This window comes from Accipiter gentilis, chromosome W (genome assembly GCF_929443795.1).
Source record: "Accipiter gentilis chromosome W, bAccGen1.1, whole genome shotgun sequence".
Taxonomy (NCBI): domain Eukaryota; kingdom Metazoa; phylum Chordata; class Aves; order Accipitriformes; family Accipitridae; genus Astur; species Astur gentilis.
Window position 1 is genome coordinate 28,965,851 of NC_064918.1, and position 12,625 is coordinate 28,978,475.

Sequence of the window (12,625 nt, forward strand, 5' to 3'; positions counted from 1 at the left end):
ATTCAGTGTGGATGCGTGGCAAGCAGTGGGCTGGAAAATGTTTGATGAGATCTCTAAAGGACAGAAAGAGCTCTGTAAGTTGGTGATCGTATGGCGTCTATTACGTGAGACCCTGAAGGAATGGAAAGCAGAATGTGATGCGAAAGATCAGCAAAAGAAAGATGAGAAATCAGAAAATGTTATCAATGAAAAAGTTTCTGCTCAAGTAACAGCTGCGGCCGATGCTGCAATATCAGCAGTTGCGGGCAGAAAACCCCTCACGAGCAAAATCAGATCATACCCTTATTCACCTCCTCCTCCTACGCCATTAATTACTTTACCGGGCGATGAGGGGCCCTCCTCACCTACTGGTGTGTCAGCAGAAGGGGTGACTCCATCAGCCCCCCCCCGAGGAGAAAAATGCGGTGACTAACATTGAGCTGGAAAGTGTGGGCTGTAATGAAATTGAGGGCCGAAAGGACGGTGAGAGTCAAACCTAATGTGAGGGCCGAACGGAAAGTGAGAGCCAAAATGAAACTGAGGCAGAAAAAGCTCTAATTGACGCTATGTGATCCCTGCAGCTCGCAGATAAAACCATACTGAAAGAACCCCTGCCATGGACTCTCCCTCCGTCCACAGTAACTGTGGTCCCGAGATCCCCTGATCAATTTTGGGAGGGAGTTAGAAGATATGCTGCCGACTCTGGCAACTGGGATCTAGTAGAACGCCTGAGCCCGTGCTCTCTAACACCAGCATTTCTAAAGCCTCTAGATAACGCAGCAGAGGCTCCTGTTACATTTCCTGTTTTCAAAGCTGCTGCGGGCACAAACCGGCAAGATGAGCACAATCCAATCGGCTGGAGAGTAGTGCAGGATTTGCAGAATAAAGTACAAAAATGTGGAATCAATTCTCCTGAGGTGATGCAACTTCTTCGTATAATTAGCACAGATCTGCTGTGTCCATATGACATTATGCATCTGGCGCAAGTGCTGTTTCAGCCCGTACAATTGCAAGTATTTCAATCCACCTGGAGGCAGATGGCACGCGCGGCGGCGCTGCATAATTCACGACTGCCACAGGACGACCCGAGATTAGGCCTGGGAGAGGATGCCTTGCTTGGTGAAGGGCAGTATAGTAACCCTCAGCTACAGGCTACATGGCCTCCGCTGGCTCTCAAACAAGCCCAAAATATAGGCCTTATGGCAATAAAGCGAACCATGGATATGGCAGCTCCGAAGCAAAAATATGCCACTATCCGCCAAGGCCCCACAGAACCCTTTTTACAGTTTGTAGAAAAAATATCTGCTGCCCTGGAAAAACAGGTAGAAGATGAGGTCTTAAGACAAATGCTATGCAAACAGTTGGCAAAAGATAATGCTAATGAGGACTGTCAAAAGATCATACAGGCTTTACCAGGAGATCCTTCTGTTCCCGACATGGTAGCTGCATGTTCTAAAGTTGGGACACTGGAACACACGGTGGCCACCCTAGCCAATACTATGAGAAATTCTGGAAAGTGCTCTGGGTGTGGCAGTGAAGGACACATCATGGTAACTTCTCCACACAAAACATCACCAGGTAAACAACTGGTGCACCACTCACTGGAGATTACTTGCAAGAAATGTGGGAAATGAGGACATTTTGCAAAACAATGTCGTTCCAAATTTCATGCTAATGGACAGCCGCTACAGGAAAACCACAAAACGAGTGCGAGAGGGCGCGCAAGGAGAACAAATCCCCTCCCGACAGCCGGCCAATTCCTCTCTGCGAACAATTGTCAGCTGCAACAGCTGGCTCAGCAGGGTTGGATGTATCCACCGCCGACACAGTAACTCTAGTCACGAAAGACATCGTTAAGGTCCCTTTTAATGCAAGGGGTCCTATAGGACGGGGACTGAGTGCATTGCTACCGGGAAGATCAGGTAGCACGTTGAATGGAAAAATCGTGCATGTGGGAGTTATTGATGCTGATTTTACAGGTCAAATTTGCGTGATGATTTCGACCCCCTACCCACCAGTACCAATCCCTAAAGGTACTCGCATTGCTCAACTTGTTCCTTTTTCGAGTTCTATTTCAAAAGCAGAACAGCGACTGCGATGCGCTGGAGGCTTCGGCTCCACGGGACCCCCTCAGGTCTGCTGGTCTCAGACTGTCTCATCATCCTGACCACATATGATGTGCACACTGTCAAATCACGGAAGATCTCCAACTACAGTAAAGGCTTGCGGGGCTCCTGGACACCGGAGCTGATGTGATTATTATTGCCGATTATCTGTGGCCGTCTACCTGGCCAACAGAGGAGGCTGGTATGGGAGTAGTGGGGCTGGGAGGATCCACACGTGCAAAGATAGCAGCCACTCCAGTTCCGATTGCCAATCCTGAGGGCCAACAGGCAGTTATTAAACCATATGTGGTGGCAGCTCCCCTCAATTTATGGGGGAGGGATTGCTTGTCGCAGTGGGGGGTGAGAATTATCACAGATTTTTAACGGGGGCCACTGTGCTGCAGGATGTTAGACAACCCATGCTTGTTTTAACTTGGTTAACAAATAACCCTGTGTGGGTGGATCAGTGGCCCCTACCACTTGAAAAAATTAAAGGCCCTGCAAGAATTGGTAGCAGAACAACTAGCTGCTGGACACATTGAACCATCTCACAGTCTGTGGAATGCTCCAGTGTTTGTGAAAAAAAAAAAAAAAATCAAGAAAATGGCGATTTTTGCATGACCTGTGGCAAGTCAATGCTGTCATGGCCATGATGGGGGCTCTGCAACCAGGCATGCCTTCACCTGCCATGATCCCTCAAGATTGGGAAATCATTGTCATGGACCTTAAGGGTTGGGGTTTTTTTACAATTCCACTAGCTTCCCAAGAAAAAAAAAAAAAAAAAAATTAAAAAATTTTTGCATTCTCTGTGCCTTCTATCAATCATGCAGAACCAGCAAAAAGATATCAATGGAGAGTTCTGCCGCAGGGCATGAAAAATTCACCAACCACTTGTCAATCGTTTGTTGCACAAGCTCTGTCACCTGTACGGGAAAAATTCCCTACTAGTTATAGTTATCACTATATGGATGACATTCTGTTAGCGTCAGACAACAAGGAGCAGTTCAATGGCATGAACAATTTGGCCACGAATTTGCTACAACAATATGAGTTAGTTATTGCCCCTGAAAAAGAGCAAAAAATAGCACCCTGGAAATATTTGGGAATGACAATTACAAATAAGCAGGTTGTGCCCCAACCTGTGAAACTTAACCCTGCAGTTAAGACACTCAGTGATGTACAGAAATTAATGGGATCCTTGAACTGGATCAGGCCCTATCTTGGACTGACCAATTCGCAGTTACAACCTCTATTAGACTTATTAAAAAATTCCAATGATCCAACAGAACCCAGAATATTGAATAAGGAAGCGTTAAATGTAATTCACAGGGTGGAACAATGTATACACAAGAAATTTGTTTCTCAAATTGATCTGTCTCAATTGGTACAATTCTTTGTACTAATTGACAAAACTGTGCCATTTGGTGCTTTGGTGCAGTGGAATTCTGAGTGGGATGACCCATTACATATTTTAGAATGGATGTTTTTGTCATTTCTGGCCACAAAAAACTGCTCCTGGCTTGTTTGAACTTATTGCTGATGTAATCATAAAAGCCAGAAAACGATGTGTAGAACTAACAGGACGTGATCCAGCTACTATTGTTTTACCTGTTCAAAATTGGTACTTTGAATGGTGTCTGGCAAACAATTACAAGCTGCAAGTGGCTATGGCGGGTTTTCAAGGACAGATCTCGTATCATCTACCGTCGCACCCGCTCCTGAAATTTGCTCGAGAAATACCATTTGGTCAGAAAAGCTTAAGCCAGCCGGAACCTGTGAAAGGCCCTACTGTCTTCACAGATGGTTCTGGAAAAACAGGTAAAGCAGCAGTAGTATGGTATGAAAACAACAACTGGAACAGCAAAGTAGTGTATCAAAATGGTTCTCCACAAATAGTAGAGCTGCGTGCACATGGCACACTGAAGCAGCAGCTTCAAAAACAAAAAGGGGGAATGATTGGGGAACCACCACAGGCATGTTTAGATAACGTGGTTTATGTTCTTAGCTTTCTCTATGTGATGGGTTGACCCTTGCTCAACACCAGGTGCCCACCAAAGCCGTTCTATCACTCCCCCATCCTCAGCTGGATAGGGGAGAGAAAATATAACAAAAGGCTCGCGGGTCGAGATAAGGACAGGAGAGATCATTCACTATTACCGTCACGGGCAAAACAGACTCAATTTGCAAAATTAACTCAATTTATTACAAATCAACCAGAGCAAGGTAATGAGAAGTAAAATGAAATCTCAGAACACCTTCCCACCACCCCTCCGTTCTTCCCGGGCACAACTACACTCCCGGATTTCACCACCAAGCCCCCCCAGCGGCACAGGGGGACAGGGATGGGGTTTATGGTCATCACACGTTATTTTCTGCCGCTTCACCTCCTCAGGACGAGGGCTGATCACACTCTTCCCCTGCTCCAGCGTGGGGTCCCACCCACGGGAGACAGTCCTCCACGAACTCCTCCAACGTGGGCCATTCCCACGGGCTGCAGTTCTTCACGAACTGCTCCAGCATGGGTCCATTCCACGGTGTGCAGTCCTTCAGGAGCACACTGCTCCAGCACGGGTCCCCCACGGGGTCACAAGTCCTACCAGAAAACCTGCTCCGTGGGCTCCTCTCTCCACAGATCCGCAGGTCCTGCCAGGAGCCTGCTCCAGCGCGGGGTTCCCACGGGGTCACAGCCTCCTTCGGGAACCCACCTGCTCCGGCGTGGGGTCCTCCACGGGCTACAGGTGGATATCTGCCCCACCGTGGACCTCCCTGGACTGCAGGGGGACAGCCTGCCTCACCAGGGTCTTCACCACGGGCTGCAGGGGAATCTTTGCTCCGGCGCCTGGAGCATCTCCTCCCCCTCCTTCTTCACTGACCTTGGTGTCCGCAGGCTTGTTTCTCTTACATGTTCTCACTCCTCACTCCGGCGGCAGTTTCTCCCCGTCCCAACTTTTTTCCTTCTTAAAAATGTTATCACTGAGGCGTTACCACTATCACTGATTGGCTCGGCCTTGGCCGGCGGCGGGTCCGTCTCAGAGCCGGCTAATATGGGCTCGCTCTCTCTCGAACACAGGGGAAGCTTCCAGCAGTTTCTTACAGAAGCCACCCCTGTAACCACCCCCCCCCCCCCGGCTACCAAAACCTTGCCAAACAAAACCAATACACTCTATTATGGGGATAATTCTTCTCTACCTCCTTTTTTCAACACTTCTCTTTTTTCAACACAGAATTTACAAAGAGGCATCAAAGTACATGTTAAAGATTTAGTTACTGGTCAGTGGAGTGGACCATGTGAGCTGTTAACCTGGGGGCGAGGTTATGCTTGTGTTTCTACAGATACAGGCCCACAATGGACTCCCGCTTGATTTGTACGACCATCATCATCTGGAACATCCCAGAGGGCGCGGCAATATGAATACCACCTCAACCAAAAACTAAGTGTAGGTCACCTTGACCTGTTATATTGGTCAAGATTCTCTGTGCATTGCAACCGCATCACAAAGTCCATGAACCAATAGAGAGGATGACTATGACTCATGCAGCGCGCCTGGCCAGCGAGCGCATGCATCATAGGTTGCAAATGAGGCGGATTTTTGGCACCCGCTGGCCACGTGTGCTGAAATCCGTTCCTCTACAAATGTATAAATACCGGGATTTTTCCGAAGAGCATCGGACTGGTGTACGGCAAGGCCATCGTTGCCTCCGTGGGGACGCCCACATAAAGCTGGCAACTACCGATTGCTGGGCTGAATTCGCGGAGCAAGACAGCACGAGAATGTACAGATGGTTCATCTACCTCACAGTCCTCAGATGGACGTAGGCATGGATACCACCGCAAACCAAAGAAAACATCTGGATGACCCTGGCTGACGTGACTGGACAAGATTTCTTATACCTTAGTACAACACCACCAAGCTATCCCTTTTTCACAGGTTTAATAGGGGGTTACACTGACATCGACAAAGTTTAAGAACTTATTGATGGAGACCCCTGTGCAGCAGGTCATGGACTCAATGGATGGGAATGCCTGGTTTTCACGGATCGGGCATTAACCCTCATTGCCACCCCAGGAATCACAAATTCTGGGGTCCCTGAATACAGACTGGTGTAGTATTATCAGATTTACTGCTAGACATTGATACTGTCAGACATGCTACGCTATAAAATAGAGCTGGAATTGATTTCTTGCTTTTAGAACAAGGACAAAGATATTTGAGGTTTGGGGATTGTCTGGATGGTTGATATCTCTGCTCAAGACTGTGGGGGTAGTGATCTTGATTGTGATAACTATGCTTCTAATGTTGCCCTGTCTTTTCAGCCTTCTGCAAAGGGCCCTGCAGAGGGCAGCCGGGATGATATTTTTAGCACAAATACAAAAAGGGGGAATTGTCAGGGGATGCAACAAGTCTACGGAATTCCTGACAGTTCGAGAACAGCGCGACCTCGAGCAGCTTGTAGTATATCCTTGAGAAGTCTGGAAAGATCCGAGAAGACCAGTACGAAAACAAGATAGTGATAAGAAGAACCGTCCTGACAAACTCACCAATCATGAATTGTTAGTTACTAACTAAGCCAATCATATACTAACACATACTCTGAAGAAGGGGATAAAAAGGTGTGTTAGAACAATAAAGTAGCCATTTTGCGTGATCTATTACTTGTCGTGTCCGTCTCTACCGCGACACCCCGCTGCTACCAAAACCTTGCCATACAAAACCAATACAGTATGGTAGTTTGACCTTGGTTGAATGCCAGGTGTCCACCAAGCCATTCTATCATTCCCCCTCCTTAGCTGGCCAGGGGAAAGAAAATATAACGAAAGACTTGTGGGTCAAGGTAAGGACAGGGAGATCACTCACAGGCAAACCAGTCTCAACTCAGGAAAATTAATTTAATTTGTTACCAATCAAATCAGAGGAGGATAATGTGAAATAAAAACTCTCTTCTGGCTGCTGTTGTTGCACAGTTCCCCCCCCCCCCCCCCCCTTAAATATGTTATCACAGAGGTGCTACCACCATCACTGATTGGCTCTGCCTTGGCCAGTGGTGGGTCTGTCATGTAGCTGGCTGGCATTGGGTCTATTGGACATAGGGGAAGCTTCTAGCAGCTTCTCACAGAAACCACCCCTGTAGCCCCCCTGCTACCAAAACCTTGCCACACAAACCCAGTACAATAGCACATAGGGTTTTTTTGGATAAATCAGGTTGCCTTCTATATTGCAGGTCTTTAAGATAAATTACTCGTTACTGCAACGCCAATTTTCAAGCTACGATCCTTACCATATTTGTGATCCCCTCTATCACCCTTTTCATTTGACAGCATTATGTAAATATCCAATCTGCCATTTTCTTGTGATCACAGTAAAGAGGGGTTTTAGGAATTTTTTTTCCTATATCACCATGGAAACAAGATATGTATATACATGTATAATTGCTCCTTGTCTAGAGTAAAAGCCTGCATTAGCTGTACAAGCTTATGGCTAACTGTTCTGTGTAAGATATGGGTGTCTTATTCCTTGTCACTACATGGGAAATTCAACTGCATTAATGTAGTTGCACTGTAAAGTAGGTTTTATGAAGCCAATAATGCATATATAATACTTGAGGAATTCCTTTTAGTTTGGTTATATTTATTTTTCCAAACATTTTGTTTGAGAGAAAATGAGATTGCTATCTGTTGTTTCCTTATTTTTTGCAGGAAAGCAAAGAGTTGTTGACTTCCTCTCCCCTCCCTTCCTTCCTTCTTTCTGAAGGTACTGTACTCATCTGAAAAAAAGAGAACAAAATGATTGTTCCTGTTCTCTTTCTCAAGTAATTTGAAACAGTGTCTGTGCTAGTTTTCTAAGTTTCCTGCAATCTCTGCACAGGGGGGGAGGGGAGAGAAAGAGATCCATTAGCAACATGAGAGCAGGTAGAGAGTTTAAGGCAATACTCATTCCAGCTTCAATAACTGGTAAGTTAAGTAAAAATGCTTTTATGATTAACTCTTTAGAAGCGCAATATATATGTTTTTTAATTTAGAAAAGGCATTTATCAGATACACATTTAACTGATAAAATATAATAACCATATGCATTGACAAGCAGTACATTTATGCTATAGATATCTATAGCCTGGTTTTTAGATACTGGTGTTAATAGCACATGGTTTAACCAATGTAGACAAGAAAATGTTTTCCAGTGAGGCTGATAATATTAATAACATAATCTGCTGTGAATTTTGCATATAGGGCTTCTCCTAACAGAATCTTGTTACAGGCTTCGCTAATTTTATCCTGAATGTTTCAGCAAGCGTCACTGGGTCATTGCTCAAATAAAGAGAGCAGCTGTGTCACGTGCAAATTGATATATTTCATATGCTACTGCTGAAGTCTCCACCAACCTGTGCTATAGTGGGAGAAAAATTACTAGTTTTTTTTCTTCCTTAAATCGATATTGTGTTTATGATTACCTGTGTTTACTCATCCGTGTATACAATTAGTCTAGGAAAAGTGACATTTAAGACATGCTAAGACAGTTCCAGGTTCTCGCTTGAAAAAAAAAGAAAAAGAAGTTCATGTTGCATAGTATGTAACAACACCAAGGTTGATCACCATCATCAGTAATAGGATGGACTCAAATGTTGTCTATTTATTTGTCATTTACATTACTGTAGATTCCAATAATATTTTTCATGTTGGGCGTAAAGTATCAGAACGATCAGAAGTGGTGAATAAAATGAGTGATTGAATGTAAGAGTATGTTTCAAATACTGAAAGAGAAAATTCCCCCCCCCCCCCCCCCCCGGCTTTTATAAAAGCAGAATGTAGAGGTGGGAGGAAGAATTAGGTAGGACAGGTGATCATTTCTCTGCAGAAGGAGAGCTTGGTCATCTTTTGACCCAGTATTTCTTCAAGCCATGGCTCTCTGAAGTTTAAGGTCCTCTACAGGATGCATGGATCCCAGACAGAGCAGCTCCAAACAGCAGGCAGGCATTGCAGAGAGCTGGCAGGCAGCTTGAGCTGCCCCTTTCCCACTCTCACCAGGGCAGCTGGGCTGCGCTTCCGCCCTGGGACAGCCCTCTGCTCCCACCCCTTGCTGAACCAACTAGTAGAATGGATTTTCTTCCCCCTCTATTTGGTGCCCTTCTGCAAGTTTTTCCATAGAAAGGAGTGATCTATCCCAAATTCAGCACGATTTCTGGGTAAGTTGCAAATTCCCTTCACTTTAAGAGCGGCACATGGGTTCTGCCAAAGGAGGTGGAAATAACTTGTTTCTCGAACTCCGTAGCTTAATGTTGCAGCTTGGTCCAGTTTGGTACCAATTATTAAGTTCACTTGGTGATACTTAACCCACAAAGAATTCTCTGCTAATAGCAAGAAAATTCCAGATGTTGCTGTGAAAACTACTTGCCACATCTTTCATTCGGGATACCTGGGTTTATGTTTTACATGACTAAATACTGATTCAAATTAAGTAGATGATTTGGACAGCTATTTTGACAGTTATGTGTCAAACATCTGGAAAAACACTTTTTACTTCAAGTGAGAAGTAGAGGAGTCTCCTAAACATTCAGAAATATTTAAGCTCTATATTTGTTGTGGTATTTTGCTCAAATTGCAGAGTGTTTGGATTGCAGTCACCTGGAATTTTTGATCTGTTTAGTTGAGAAGTTCAGTTTACCATGTAGGTAAGAGCCAGTTGCAGCATTTAGGTACAGATTTTATTTTTGAAGATACTAAACATTAATGTATTATTGATTTAGGCCATGTATACGATAAATTCTTTCTCTGAGAGATTGTCTGAAAAACATAAGAATATATGTGGTCATATTCATAGTAGGTGATCAAAAGCACTAAATGCTATTTTTAAACCCATTCCCCAATAATGAGCACACAGAAAGAGAATTTTTAAAGGAATGCTTAATAATTTGATGGTAAAAAATAGACTTTGAGTTTTGAACTTCATTCTTAGATTTTACCTTTCAGGTTTATTTTTCCTTCAAATAATACATTTTTGCAGTCATTTGGAGTTTGTTTTCACATTGTATATTTTATTGCTAGGATAACTGTAACATGATTTAGTATAACGGTCATTTGTTAACACAACTAATATCTTTCTCCAGGAGTCAGGAAGAGGAGATTTTTGGCTGGTGTGTTATCCTTATCCCACATTGCTGAGATATTTATAAGCAGAGAATGGTATAGTCTGAGGCCAGACTGAGTACAGATCCACTACCAGCTTATGGCACAGATTAAATGTTTGTGAAATGAGTTTTCAGTTATTCACCTCAACGTTATTAAAAAAAAATTAATTGAAGTAATAAACCAAGAATAAAAAACCAAGAATGAAAAGAGAGATGCTCTGTTTATTTTGCTTAAAGTCTTATTGCTGCTATTGCTAGGAGCCATATTTATGTATATAGCATACATAAGTAAAAGGTCAGTCAATTCCTACATAATTATTCAAATCTGTTATTTCCATTTGATTTCTCAATTATAACGAAAATACAGACAGATTTTGCTTTTGTTCTGAAAAATAAAAACAAAACTACACCAATGATGGCAAAGATGATATGGAAACAAGTTGCATGGAAATCCCAAGTTAACAGGTCTTATTCAAAAAGCACAGAAACTAATAGAAGTCGTTCTGTAAATGTCAGTTGTCTTTTTATACTTACAACCAGGTTCTTTAATGGTGAAAACTACTGAAAATCTGAATTTTGGATGCAGAATACTAGCACTGAGTTATGTTCCCAGTAACATTTTGGAGTCTATAATATAGATTTTTGACCAGGAAAGAATTTGAATCTTTGAATTTTAAGGAGTTTTTATTGTTTTCTCATTCTTTCAAACAAGCACATTGATAAGAGCCTTGCCTTAGGACTGTCTGGATGTAGAGCAAATACTGGTGGACTGAGAGGCACCATGTGCATCTCGGAGATGCACATATTGGCATGTCTTTTAGGTGCCATTTCTAGTAGTGCCAGATAGATATGCAGTATTTAGAATGGAAGAAGCACAGAGGGATGAATAATGGTAGAATACAGTTTACCCCAGATAGCACTTATATTGTTTCCAATCTTTGATATTGCAAAGCCTTGATGATGCAGAAAGACATCTATCTGAATGGACCATGCCACTCACCCAGATATGTCAGCAGACTATTACCCTGAGAAACAAAAGCAGTAAATGCTGCATAAGATAATAGGGCTTTTGTGCGCTGATGGTTTAAAGATACAAGTGAGGCAAAGGTGTGTAGGGATAGTTAGCCTCTTACTAGTTGATGAGAAATAATCCATAGCTTCTGAGCACTAATGAATGTTCCCCAGTAGTAACTGATCTAATGAAATAAACTGTTCCTTCAAACAGACCTTGCAAGTGCTTTGTAGACTGCTACAGATAGCTGTAAAATTATTCATTTGTTTGATGGACTAATTTTATACCCCAACCAATTTTTTAAAATAGACCAACTGTTAAAACCAAATTAACATTTTCTTCTTAAATGCAGTAGTTTTCTCCATTCTAGTTTACCATCCCAGAAGACCAATGCAAAGGACGGAATGTCAGCTTAGACAAGAAAGAATTATAGAGAGAGACAAATAATGTGAAGCCTTTAAAAAGAAACAAGTCTGAAAAAAGATGACTTACAGCTGTCCTCTTTCTTGCTTAAAAGCTAATATTCTGAAACTGAGACTGCAGCTCTCCACTGCTGTAAAAATTTCAATGGAATTTTATAGATTATATTCAGATTTTCATCCAGTAAAGAGGTCTAAGTTAATACTTATTGGATATTTAAAACATGCACTGAACTGAATGCTGGATATCTGTTTTTTCTTTATATCTATCTGGCAGGGACCAGTCCTTCTTGCCTGGTTTCTAAAATCCTAATGATCCAATGAAAAATATTATTTAATCGTTGTTTTAGTTCCTTCCAAACTTAATACCTTTGTGACTTGTTTTTGTAAAACAAATGGTTTTATATTAGTGTTACCTTGATCTTGATAAGCAAAACACAGCATTTTCCTTCTAAACCAACAATGCTTAATATATTGTAAAGACTTCCACTGACACTGGAAGCAATTAATCTATGTAATCAAATGTTAAAAGAAAATATTTTCATGCTCTGGAGGTTACAGGAAGAAATTATGTATTTGCTTTTTTTTTTTTCTTTCACTCCTTATTTCCTGCTTCATATGTTAGAAAGACATTAATTATTTGAGTGAAGGATGAAAAAATTATTATTTTTGCTTTCTCTCCCCTCCCTCTTCTACTGTGAAAGCTAAAACACTGGCACATTTTACTTCTACTTTGTGGATGTGTATGAATTTTGCGTTTGATTTAAAAGAAAAAACTTAGAGGTTTGATTTAAAAGAAAAAGCTTAGGATAAAAAGTGTGTTTCCTGAAAACCTATTTTCCCCTTGCCCGTATTCATAAAAAGTAAACCTGAAAACATCCAACTTTCCAGCTGCTTCTGCTTATTAGAAACACCAGAATTTTGGGAACACTGAAAAACACAAATGTTCATTGAATCTGAAGGTTCATTTAATTACAAAAAGCTAAAAG

The 12,625-nt window shown here is 42.4% G+C and overlaps 1 protein-coding gene across 1 annotated transcript in view; it reads left to right on the forward strand.

The window, feature by feature from the left end:
• Window positions 1-9,212: 9,212 nt before the first annotated feature.
• LOC126035451 (zinc finger protein 366-like) overlaps window positions 9,213-12,625 on the forward strand; it is a 46,734-nt gene continuing 43,321 nt past the window's right edge. The window contains exon 1 of the mRNA XM_049794047.1: window positions 9,213-9,263. The gene's annotated coding sequence lies outside the window, so the exon portion shown is untranslated. The remainder of the gene's footprint in view (window positions 9,264-12,625) is intronic.